Genomic DNA, 11,964 nt, shown 5'->3' with positions numbered 1-11,964 from the left:
CAGGGAGCATGGAAGAACAAAAATATTTGGCACATGCTCAGAGGTTACTGTTGGTTTCAACTTGCCCTTTACTGCAGGATGATCAGATTCACTCCACCACCCATCTGGGATGATAGAGGGGCTTCTCAGGACAGGGGATACGACTGCCTGGTGGGCTTCAGGTCTGACCCTTTGAAAAGAAACTATTAGACACAGTTGCATTGCCTCGAATGTCTCTCTGTAGCCCCAACTTGCGGTAGTACCGATTATTTGGCCTGAAAAGATAAGCTGCAGATGAGCAGTTGTATTCCCAGGCACTTAAAATATTCAGGCACCAGACACACAGACTGCATAAAATTTGCATATGCTTATTTATATCTGTACGCAAATTTAGAAATAATTTCAAGGATTTATTTTAATTTCACAGACGGCAAGGCCAGCCAATTAATTTCTCATCCAGATCATCTCAAATACGTTCTTTAATTTGCTCCCCACCCGATAATCATTCCAAATGAAGAGTTCCTCTTTCATTGCAATTCCCGTGCAATTTCTCATGCCCCATACATGCTTCTCCCCCCACACGCACACTCCTGCTTTGCTCTTTTTCCTTCCTGTAAGAAAATTCCTCCCACCCAGTGGAGGCTGGTGGCTCCAATGTCAGCGGGACATTGAATCCGCTCCGGGTTTCAGTCCGAACCAGTCAGAACTCTAAAGGAGCTATCCAAGGTGCTTCTTGGATAGCTTCTTTAGAGTTCTGACTGGCTCGGACTGAAACCCAGCACAGATTCGCTGCACCATGGACATCAGAGCCACCAGCCTCCACCCTATGCAATTAAGCTTAAAAGAAAATCTTCCATTGGCCTCAATGGACATGCAGAGCTCTGAGTAATGGATCCAGGACCTGGGAAATAGATCCAGGGGCCCAAGCCTGGCAACGCCCCTGCAGATGGGTAGTACTGACTTTGAGGCATCTCCAATCTCCCCTGTCCTCTTCTGAGATCCTGGCCAGTGCTGGGCATAGTGTGTGCGTGTGTGTGTGTGTGTGATCATTCATACACACATGGGTTCCCAGCCTTTTTGGACTGGTGGGCAGGTTTGAAATTTTGAGAGAGCATCATGGGCACTCTCACAAAATGGCCCCCATGGGGTGGCTTGCCCATTCATAAAATGGTTGCCATAGTGGGCATGGCCAGTCACAAAATACTCATTTCCCAGATGGCAACCTGGTGAGATTCAAAGAAAAGTAACTTGCCCAAGAGCCTAATGGTGTCTCTACATTAAAGGAAATTCTGCAGCCTTACTGGATCATTTTGCTTCTGTTCCCTTGGTGCGATGAGGGTGTGCCCTTTCACAAGGCAGAAGTAAAAATGCCATTTCCTGGCAGCCAGACTGGGCTTCCCATTCTTTTTAATGGAACATGTCATCTAGCGTCTGCTGAAAACCTGCAGTTTTGTTTTTTGTTTTACTTCCAGTTTATTTCGGGGGGGGGGGGTTATAGCAAGATTACTGGGGCAGGGATGGGAGATGTCCTGGAGGTTGACGACGTCATGTAACAGACCCACAAACCTCTGTGAGTGACCAGTCACAAGCGCCCAATAAATGCCTTGTGTAGAAATGGCCTAAGTAGAAGGCAAAGGTGGGGTCTGAACTCCATAACACAAAACCACTCTTTTGAACTCAAATTAAGATGGTGCTGGAGGGCAGCACTTTGCTTTGCAGCATGCCAGCCTCTCAGATTAAAAAGAAGAAAGGAAAATCTTAAGAGATAAAATAAAAATCAGGAGAGGCAGGGAGCTTGGTGGGCACCGAGAGAGGTGTGTGGGGGCACATTGGCGCCCACGGGAACCATATCAGAGACCCCAGACATAGCTTATTTTGCGCTGGTCAGGCTGCATCTAGAGTACTGTGTCCAGTTCTAGATGCCACATTTTAAGGACATTTGCAAACTGGAGTGTAACCAGGGGGTGACCAGGAATGGTGCAGAGTCTGAAATCCAAGCCCTGTGAGGAACAGTTGAAAGAGCTGGGTATGTTTAGCCTGGAGAAGAGGAGATTAAGAGGGGACATGATAGCGGTCTTCAAATATCTGAAAGGACTGTCATACAGAAGATGGAGCCAACTTCTTCTCTGTTGCTCCAGAGGACAGGACTAGAACCAATGGGTAGAAAGTACAGATTTTGCTTGAATATTAGGAGGCATGTCCTAACACTCAGAGCTGTTTGCTTGAATATTAGGAGGCATGTCCTAACACTCAGAGCTGTTTGACAGAGGAGCAGACTACCTTGGGAGGTGGTGCCCTCTCCGTTGCCATTGGTATTTAAGCAGAAGCTTGATGGACATCTGCCAGAGATGTTGTAAGCTACAAGATTTATGCATTGAACAGGGGCTTGGACTAGATGATTCTACACATATGCTCCCTGCAGAGAGGGAAATGAGCCAACGCAAAGGACAGCGGGAAGCGGGTTGGAGACATCCCAAAGCTAACAGTGCTTATTTGCCAACTTGCCTTCTCAGAACAAATGTTTGTAGAGACTGCTGTTTATTTTATTTATTACATTTATATCCCACCTTTTTTTCCTCTTGCATGAAACCCAAGGTGGCTTACATGATCCTCCTCCTCATTTTATCCTCACAACAACCCTGTGAGGTAGGTGAGGCTGAAGTCAGTGACTGGACCAGAGTCACCTAAGGAGCTTCATGGCCCAGTGGGGACTAGAACTCAGGTCTCCTGAGTCCCAGTCCAACACTCTAATCACTACACCACACTATTGTAGCAGATTACACGTAAAGAGAGATATCCTGGACAGTACTGAACACAATAGTATTACTATTGACAATGCCATCTAGCAAGCAAAACTAAAAGGTGGCAAATTAAATTACAGGGAGAGGGCACTTCCATAGAATGGTCAGGATCCATCGATTAGTTGGGCTATTTTTGTTTGTTTATCTGAACATCAGGCTTTTAAATGCTTGATTCATGCCATCTTCAGTTTAAAAAGACATTGGAGGATTTAAGCTAAAGACAGCATCCAGGGCTAGTTTATATTCCACAAGTACAGAAGCTGTACGGAGTGCAGAAGTCAGAATTTGAACAATAATAACATTATGTTGTTGATAAAAGGTTGTTCTTAATTATTATTAAAAGGCCCATCAGTGGTGAACATTACCTTCACATTTTTCAAACCTGGTGAAATCTTCAGAAATGAAGGTAGATTTTGAATAGGCCTTCCAGCGGCCCATGCAGAATCACCTTCAATGCCACTTTACATGTCAGGAAGGGAGTCCTATTCCAATTTGCTTATGAAGAGCAGTAGTTCCCAGCACCCAAGCCTCCTGCCATGTGTGATGCAGGGCTTTTGTTCACTAAATGAAATGGTAGAATGGGCTATACAACTTCAAAAAGGTGGGAGAGGTACCCTATTTTAATGCCCCCATGTTGTTGTTGTTTTAAAAACACAGCCCCCTGCGGGTAGAAATCTCACAGAGCAGATCATAGAATCATAGAATAGTAGGGTTGGAAGGGGCCTATAAGACCATTGAGTCCAAACCCAAGATGGAGGGTTGGAGCCTCTTTCTTTCTGCTCTCTTTTCTTCTGGCAGGAAAATTTTTAGATGGAGGATTATTTAAAAATGGTAGCCCCACCTCCAATCGAAACCAGTACAATCCACTCAACCATCTCAGAACTTGACTCCCTAATAAATGTGTTAACCTTGCCTCAGTTTGCATGAGGCACCCACCAGCCAGGCCTTGCTGTCCTTGCATGTGAATGCCTGCACACTGCAAGAGATCATTAATTGTGACAAGCAGTACTTTAATTTAGGTCTTTTCTCATGACAGTATCAAACTGTAGAACCCCTCCTAAGCTTCTGAGACAGAACCAATGGTGATGCAGTACATTCAATGCCTGCCCTGAGCCCTCCCCTTTAAAAATGTTTTCCTCCCTGATCTCGGGTACTCTGATCAGCCTGGGCATCAGGAAGAACCATTTGAATTTCCCACAATGTCCCTGATATAATGGGGAAAGAAGCAGCCGCTCTTTCATTGTGGTTAGATCACTCCATGACCTGCTGAATGACAACCTGTTGAACTTTGTAACTAAGAACTAGTGCCTGTGTTTGCATTTTTCCTCCTTCCTCCCAGTCCCTTTTCCTTTTGTGTCATGTCTTTTAGATTGTAAGCCTCATGGCAGGAATAGTCTTATTCCTGATCTTTGTAAACTGCTTTTGGAGAGCTGTTTTGGCTGGAGAGTGGGGTAAAAATGCTGCTACTGCTGTTACTCTAGCATCTAGAGCATTGTGGGAAATCAAAATGGTTCTGCCTAGCACCATAGCGCAGCTGTTATCTACCACCAAGGCCCACTGAGGCAGGAAAGGCCCCGATAAAGGGCATTTTTTATATAATTAATTTTCTATTGCAAAATTTCAACAAAACAAAACCATAAAGAGGAAAAAAAATATAGTGACAGATTTATATATCAATTTGAATACATGCATATGAAATGTATGTGTGCGGGATATATATAGATATATATAGATATATAGATATAGATATATATGGCTTTCTAAATATTATACATAGCAGACCAAATAGCCATATATGTGTCCATTCACAAGTGGCGTCTGTATACCACCCGTTCAAATGTTGAAAGTGTTGTTAGGTCTTCAATCCACTGCATTATAGGGGGTGAGCATTTGTCCTTCCAGTGTTATAATATCAGTCTTTTAGGGCACAATCCTATGGGGATAGGCGGCCGCCTCCGAACTCAGAGGCGACCGCCTATCTAATGCAGGGCGGAGGGGATCATTCCCTCCGCGCTTCTCCTGCCCTGCATTTGCGGCTAGACAGCCGATTTCAGCTGTCTAGCTGCGGGAGGGCTGAGCGGGAGAGGAGGCTGCAGGATGACACATAGGATGTGTCGTACCAGCATTTCCGACGTCCCTGCCCCAGAACGTCCCCCAGAATGCCCCGTTTTGGCCGCTCTGTGCTCCTCTTGTGAATGCAGAGCACGGGGGGTGGGGGAGAGGTCGGTTCTCTGGGAACTGACCTCGGAGCACGGGCTCTGAGGTCAGTTCCCGGAAAACCAGATATCCTATGGCTGTCTAGCCACTGACTAGCGGCCATAGGATCGCTCCCTTAGCTGTCAAAAGGTCATGGAAAATCTATTTGCATTGACTCTATGTTAACTTCCAGGAATTAAATAGATAATTTAAGAGGACATGTACATCAGTAAATATTAAATAATAAATAATAAAGGGCACTTTGCAGAAACCACCCACAAACCTGGAGCTGTCCCCCAATCTAAGGTGCACCAGAGGTCTTTCAAAAGGCTGTTTGAAAGCCACAGGCCTAACTGAAAGTCACACCTACCAGCCTTGTATAGCAGAGAGCTCAGATGAGCTGAGACAGGTGACGGAATTTAGCGGCTGCCACACGCTGCTATTATTGAGTGTGATTAACCGTGGAAGCAAAGGCCAAGTCTGGGCAGATTTCCAAAATCATGTGCCAGTTTTAATGGTTTCTATCACATAGGGGGGCAACAGCCTAACCGTAGTCAAGCCTGCAACTAAGTTTGCAAGGGTCTGTGCTTAGGTGTTATACTTCCAGCTACCCTCTGTGTAACTGTCTTGTTTAGGGACACACGACCCCATTGTTAAGCAAACCCATGGCACAATCCGCAACCTGCCCTGGGAAGCACTACAACAGGAGAGATGAGAGCACAGCACTCTCCATCGGCTCAGCTGCAACTAAGTGCCCTTTGGCTCTTCCTCTCCCAGAACTCTCTCCACAGTGGCTGTTCGACCTGGTCGTTATGTACATGGAAAGTTCGGGTACCTGAAACCATGTACATGGTTTTCCTCTTCCTTCCCCGTACCTCTTCCTTTTATATCATGCCTTTCAGATTGTAAAACAACATTCTGGATCACGGGGAGAGCCCCCATGGATAGAGGAGGTTCTCCATTGCACAGAGCCACCCTCCACACAGGGCAGATGTTGAGGGTAGGCATGATTGGGCACTTGCCGAGGGCCCACAGCCCAGCAGGGCCTCCCTGACAAGAGCCCCCTGGAGTTGCTCCTCTTCATCATCTATTGCCACCTCCTTGTTTACCTGCCTCGCACTCTGGCCCAGACAATGGTGATGGCAAGAAGAGGGAACAGCAGATGCCACTGCCTGCCTGCCTGCTCACTGTCTCTCAAGCATGCAAGTGGTACCAGTGATGAGAAAGGCAATGAGGAATAGCAGGAGCTGGTGAGAGTGGTGGTCACTGGCTCACTGAGGGAGGGGACCACGGAGGGTCTTTTGCCCAACGGTCCTGCAAAACCTGAAGCCGGCACTGCCTCCCCGTGTAGAGGGTGATGAAAGCAATGATGTGGGGGAGGGCTAGTGTGCTCGCCCCCCTTGTGTGTTGATTATCCTCAGATTGAGAATGGAGGGAAGGATGTGGCAACGACACATTTGGTGGTTCTGCTCCGTGCGAAGTCAGCACCCCGGAATGTGGGGCCTGAAAAGCTGAGCATAGACCCTGGAGCCTCTGTAACGCTGGCTGCTGGCTGCTCTCTTTGTAGCAAGGGACAAAGTCCACATCAGCTCATCCGGCTTGTTCCCACACTCCGGCAGAGGCGCTTCCTCGGCTGAACGCACCGTTCCGCGACCGCGCTCCAGCTAATGAGATTCCGCCTGAGCAGCTTCAGGTTGATGACGCCCCCGCGGCTGCACGATTCCTCCCCATCACTTACTCTGGCCCGTTCCGGGCCCCCACCTTTCCAGCTTCCTTCTCGCCTCCTCTTGCTTATTAAGCCACGCAACAGAAATAAGTGCCCACGCTTCCACCCGGCCAGTGTTGCGGGAGCATGGCAGGTCATTTACGTGAGCTACGCCATCAGGAATCCGGGGGATCATGCATGAGACCCGAAGAACTGAGGGCTGGGAAAGTCTGCTGAGCAGTCTCCGAGGTGTCATAGAACATTCAAGATCAAAGCGTGACTGCGGCGGCTGCTTCATAGACTGAGTCCAGGGGGTGTGGGAGAAGGGGAAGGGAAGCAGGCAGTAAACTGGGGCTGGGGTGGGGTTGGGCGGGGAGGTCAATGGACAGCACAACCCGTCACTGCCTTTCACATGCTGCATTGTTTCATCCTGAATGGCGAGGATGCCAAGAACAGAACAAACAGGCTGCACAACAGAGCAAGGGAGAAATGTTTTCAGCTGTGTAGTGAAAGCAAAGGCGTCTCCACGGCAGCCGGGTCTGTGCAACTAGCAACCAGGGCAGCACCCGAGCCAACCCGCCCCAGCCCGTCGGCAGCATCCTCTGGGTCCCGGCCGGAGGTGTCACCTAGTGACTCTCACCAGGAAGGGAAAAGGGGCATTCCCTCAGCTAAGGGCTCCCTGGGGTAACAACTCCGAGCTCGTTCCCAGCTTGGAAAGTTTTTGGCTCTGACCCTCGGATGAACTCCCCAAGGCAGATCCAGCGCTGAAGGTTTTCTGCTTGCTCCGCTAGAACTTTGGGGCAATGGGCATTCTGTGAAAGGGAAAGAAAACCCAAGTTCCACGATCAGATAAAGCTTTGCAGCGTTTCATACTGGTTCCGGCGTCCAGAGTGTCAAATTGCTTGGTGCAAAGATGGAGGAAGGGGTGTCAGCGCCCTCCTGAATGTCTGACCACAGGCTGTGCTGGCTGGGGCTGATGGGAGTTGTAGTCCAAACCATCTGAAGACACCCGGTTGCCTACCCCTGTTCTAGAGATTGTGCTCACTTAGCCAGCTGAGTTGCAGAGGAAGTTTTCGCCCCGTGAGGCAAAGGAGAACTAAGCTAAATGTGTTGGATTAAAAGTCCCATCATGTCCAGCCAGCATGGCCCCTGGGATGACAGCAGTTGTAGTCAACACATCTGCAGGGTGTTGGCATGGGAAAGCTGCTTTTGCTGCCTATATTTCCAAAAATATGTAGAATGATGAGATGAGTGACTTGCTTTAGAATAAAGGATAAGGCGAGATGGTTAGATGGCCAACTTTTGCACTGGATGAACAGCCCTCACATATGCATGAAAAATCCACAAAGATGCAAATTATATAGAGCTCTAGCTAGGAACATCTTCCCGGTCTGTCTGGCAGGCGCACTACAGATGAGGATGTTTGGCCAGCAGTAGGGATGTACGGATTTTGTGAAATCCGTTCCATTTGTGTTTCACAGATTGTCAGGTGCCTTTTGTTCTGTCATCTACTCATTGACAGAATCGGATTTTCCCCAAATTTGTGCAAATTTGCATTTGTGAAATTGTGCAACCCCCCCATGCGCACTTTCATGCTTTAGCCTATGGAAGAAATGTGCTTTTTCAGCAGGTGTTTTTTAATTTTTCATATTGTTCTATGACTAAATTTGAGGGTTTTTTTAAAAAAACCAGTCCTCAATCCATGGAATCCATGCAACTCTGGAAAAGCCGGTCTGCTGCAGCATCCGCACATCGGATTCATAGAAATCTGAATTCATTTGATTCTGTTGTGGATTTCTCCAACGTCTCTAGCCAGCAGCCTACTGGCCTAGGTTGAAAGAGGCAGTAGCAGCTTCATTTCACCTTTGGTCTCTGCAACTTAGGTTTTCTATTTGAGGTTCAAGTCACCATTCCTCTTTTCTCAGTCCTTGTTTTTTAAAACTGGAAGGAGTGCCAGCACTTAACATGGCCAAGTGTCCTACTTTACAGAGAACAGTCCTCTATTTGAAGGGCTGTCCAAGGATAACACAACCATAAGAAGGGAGAGCAGGGGCCTTGAATTTGTCCATCCACAGCTAGTACCTGGACAGCAGGTGGAGCAGGCAGGTACACAGTCTTCCCCACTATGGTGACATGTATCGTATTTCATTTTAAATGATAGTTATGCTGTCTGAATGTGCATTTATACACACAAATATGTGCAACTTCTATGCAAATCTGCCTCTGTTTGTTCTTTTTTTGGGTGGGGGAGACACATTTCCTCTTTTTTTGGCAATGTGTAAGTGGCCACCCCTAGCAGCAGGCCAGTCCAATCCAGAAGATAGTCAAGGTAAATGAAAGGCACTGCAAGTCTAAAATTGGCAAGGTCTGGAGTCTTACTGTCCTGCGGTACTACTGGAAGGAACCTCCCATCTCTCTCTGATCTTTAAGAAGCTGCTTGTAAAAGTTTAGAGAAGATGGGCAACCTGCAACAATACCAATAGGGATTTAAAAAAACAGCTGTGAGGCTGGAAACCAAGATCAAAAAAAGGAACAGCTGCACCAATGGAATTCCCAACGTGTTTCGACACAGGTCTTTATCAAGGGAAAAACTCTTAACAGACTTTTCTGGAGGATTCCCTCTCCCCTACTTCATCTTCTTTGGTGCAGCTGTTCTTTTTAATGTATTAAGATTTGTGAACTACCCTAAGAGAGCTTAGTAATCACAAGCATATGCAAACCACCCACCCACCCAGGTTCAAGATCCTGAATCCCAACTGGACACCCACCCATCACTGAGAAATGCCCCATACTCCCATCTGGCCTCCCTCCCCCTCGCAAATCTGGGCCAGAGGTAAGCAACCTAGTGCCTTCCAGATGGTTTGGATTACAAATCCCATAAGACCAGCCAGCATGCCCTATGGTCAGGAATTCTGGGAGTTGTTACCCAAAACATCTGGAGGGCATCAGGTTGCCCCCTGTGATGTGGGAAGCTAAGCCAAGCACTTTCAGAGAGCCGGGCAAATCTTCCGCCCCTGTCCTTGGCTCACATACAGCACATAAAGCAGAGCTTGCCGGCCCTGCAAACCATTATCTTAATTGGATTTCCCATCAATGCCTTGGGCTTTGAGCCAGCCTGCACCACTTCCATCAATAGATCAATTGGTAGGGCAGGCTGAAAGCAGCCGGATATTGTCTTGCACTCAAGAGAAAGAAAAAGCGGATGATCCATCCATCAACTGGGGCACATATCTGCACCTCCAGAATCCTTTCTCCAGTGCCAGATGTCATGTGCCCAAATTATCTCCTCCTCCTCCTGGGTTGCTCAAGGGGGAAAAAAACCTCCCATCCTTCCGAGGTCCGTAAAATGAGTACCCAGCTTTCCTCTTCTTTTTCCTTTCTTTTTTTCCTCCTGGGTTGCTCAAGGGGGAAAAAAAGAAAAGACTGAAACTTAGCCAGCCTTTGATGTGGCCCATCAGCTAGGAAGACCAGATCTCAGGGCTGTGAGCCTCTATTATGTCACTCTGATCTTATTTATTATACTGGAACATCATCACTTTGTTTGCTTATGAAAGGATGCTAATGCCCAAAACCACCTGGACCACATGCCCTCTGAGAGTTGTCAGATAAAAACGGACCTGGTCACCACATCTCTGCTCTTATTCAAGGAACACTTTGCAAGCTCATCTCTCTCCACTGTGCTCACTGCCCTAAGACTATGCGACCCTTTATGTTCAAGGTGTGTGTGTGTGCGGACAATGGGCTTAAGCTCCGATTTTGTGACTAAATATTCTCATGGCACCACCTGAAGTGGAGATACAGACTAGTGAGGGTGGAACAAAAGGTTTCTTTTTCAGCCTTAAGACAATGACAATGAATTTCCCGCTGATCTACACATACACGTTTCTTATTCAATGACTCCCTGCAGTTTCCATTAACTCTTTAGCTGTGTTACCCCATGGAAACCCACAATCTTTTAAGTTGAGAGCCAGTGTGGTATAGTGGCTAGAGTGTTGGACTGGGAGTTGGGAGAGCTGGGTTCTAGTCTCCACTCGGCCATGGAAGCTCACTGGGTGACTTTGGGCCGGTCACAGACTCTCAGCCCAACCTACCTCACAAGGTTGTTGTTGGGAGGATAAAATGGAGGAGGATTTATGTGTGCTGCCTTAGGTTCCTTAATAAGGAAAAAAGGCAGGATATAAATGTAATAAAAAAACAAACAACATGTGTGTGGTGGGCCAGGGCAGGGGTGGATGTTCTTGACAGACAAGAACAAATAACTAGTGAGATCTCCCAGAGCAATCTTCCAGGTTACAGAGTGTTCCTGGAGGCAAGGGGGGGGGGGACACACCCTAAGGGGATCTGAAAGGAAATGAGCTGATGCAAGCGACACACGGCAGGCGTCCTGCAACCTTGTGGGGCAGCTGCTGGATTCCTCTTCGCAGCTGAGCGCAGCAGGGGGAAGGAAATGAGACACAAGAGCAACTGCAGTCTCCAGGGCCAAGCAAGGGGCGCACAGCAGGAGGCAACAAGCCTAGAAAACCATAGCTGGGCCCAAGGCACCATCCTTGGTTTTCAGTGGCACTTGGCCCGGTCGTTTTCCCAGCATAGCACAGTTTGCAGGGTTCAAGGCAGCTGCGCAGTTCAGTTTTCTCTGGGTGCAGGAGAAAAAACACCTCTCCCCAGAGGGATCTTCTTAGGTAGGGAAACCTGGGCTCCTCTTTGCTGTTCTGCAGAAGGAACCCTACTTCAATCTGCCCTATAGTGATGTCGGCACTAACACAGGAACCCCCTTCACAATCACCACCCCCAGGATGGGATCCAAGAGGCTGCAACAAGAGGAAGGCCACAAGTCTTAGAACTGCTTTGTCTAGACTGCAACTCCCAGCAGCATTTACCCAAGAAGGCGGGGGGGGGGGGGACAGCAGAAATGTGGGGGTGGATCAGAGCAAGGCATCCCAATATACAGAAGGATAGGTGGAAAACCATCTCCACTCTGGTTTTTAGTGTAGATATGCTTATTAAGACACCTGCACACACTACATCTCGAAGATCTGTCCAAGCAGCAACAATAGATGATGTTTCATTCCAGGCCCAGAAAGGACCACCTGTTTCCATCTCAAATCTATTCCAGCTGCCTCCAAGTGGTTTGAGAGAGCTGGACAAACAGGAAGCATATAGGGGCTAGGGTAGGGCGGGCGCGGGCCCTGCTACACAGCTATTCAGATTCTGCCCTCTAGAGGCCATCAACGGCTTTGTAAGTTCAGACAAGTCCTTGATAACTATGGACGTCCACAGCTACTC

This window comes from Heloderma suspectum, chromosome 8, assembly GCF_057233095.1.
Source record: "Heloderma suspectum isolate Gila_16-S chromosome 8, 16-S_ref, whole genome shotgun sequence".
NCBI classification, from domain to species: Eukaryota; Metazoa; Chordata; class Lepidosauria; order Squamata; family Helodermatidae; genus Heloderma; species Heloderma suspectum.
Note: the sequence above shows the minus strand (reverse complement) of the source record.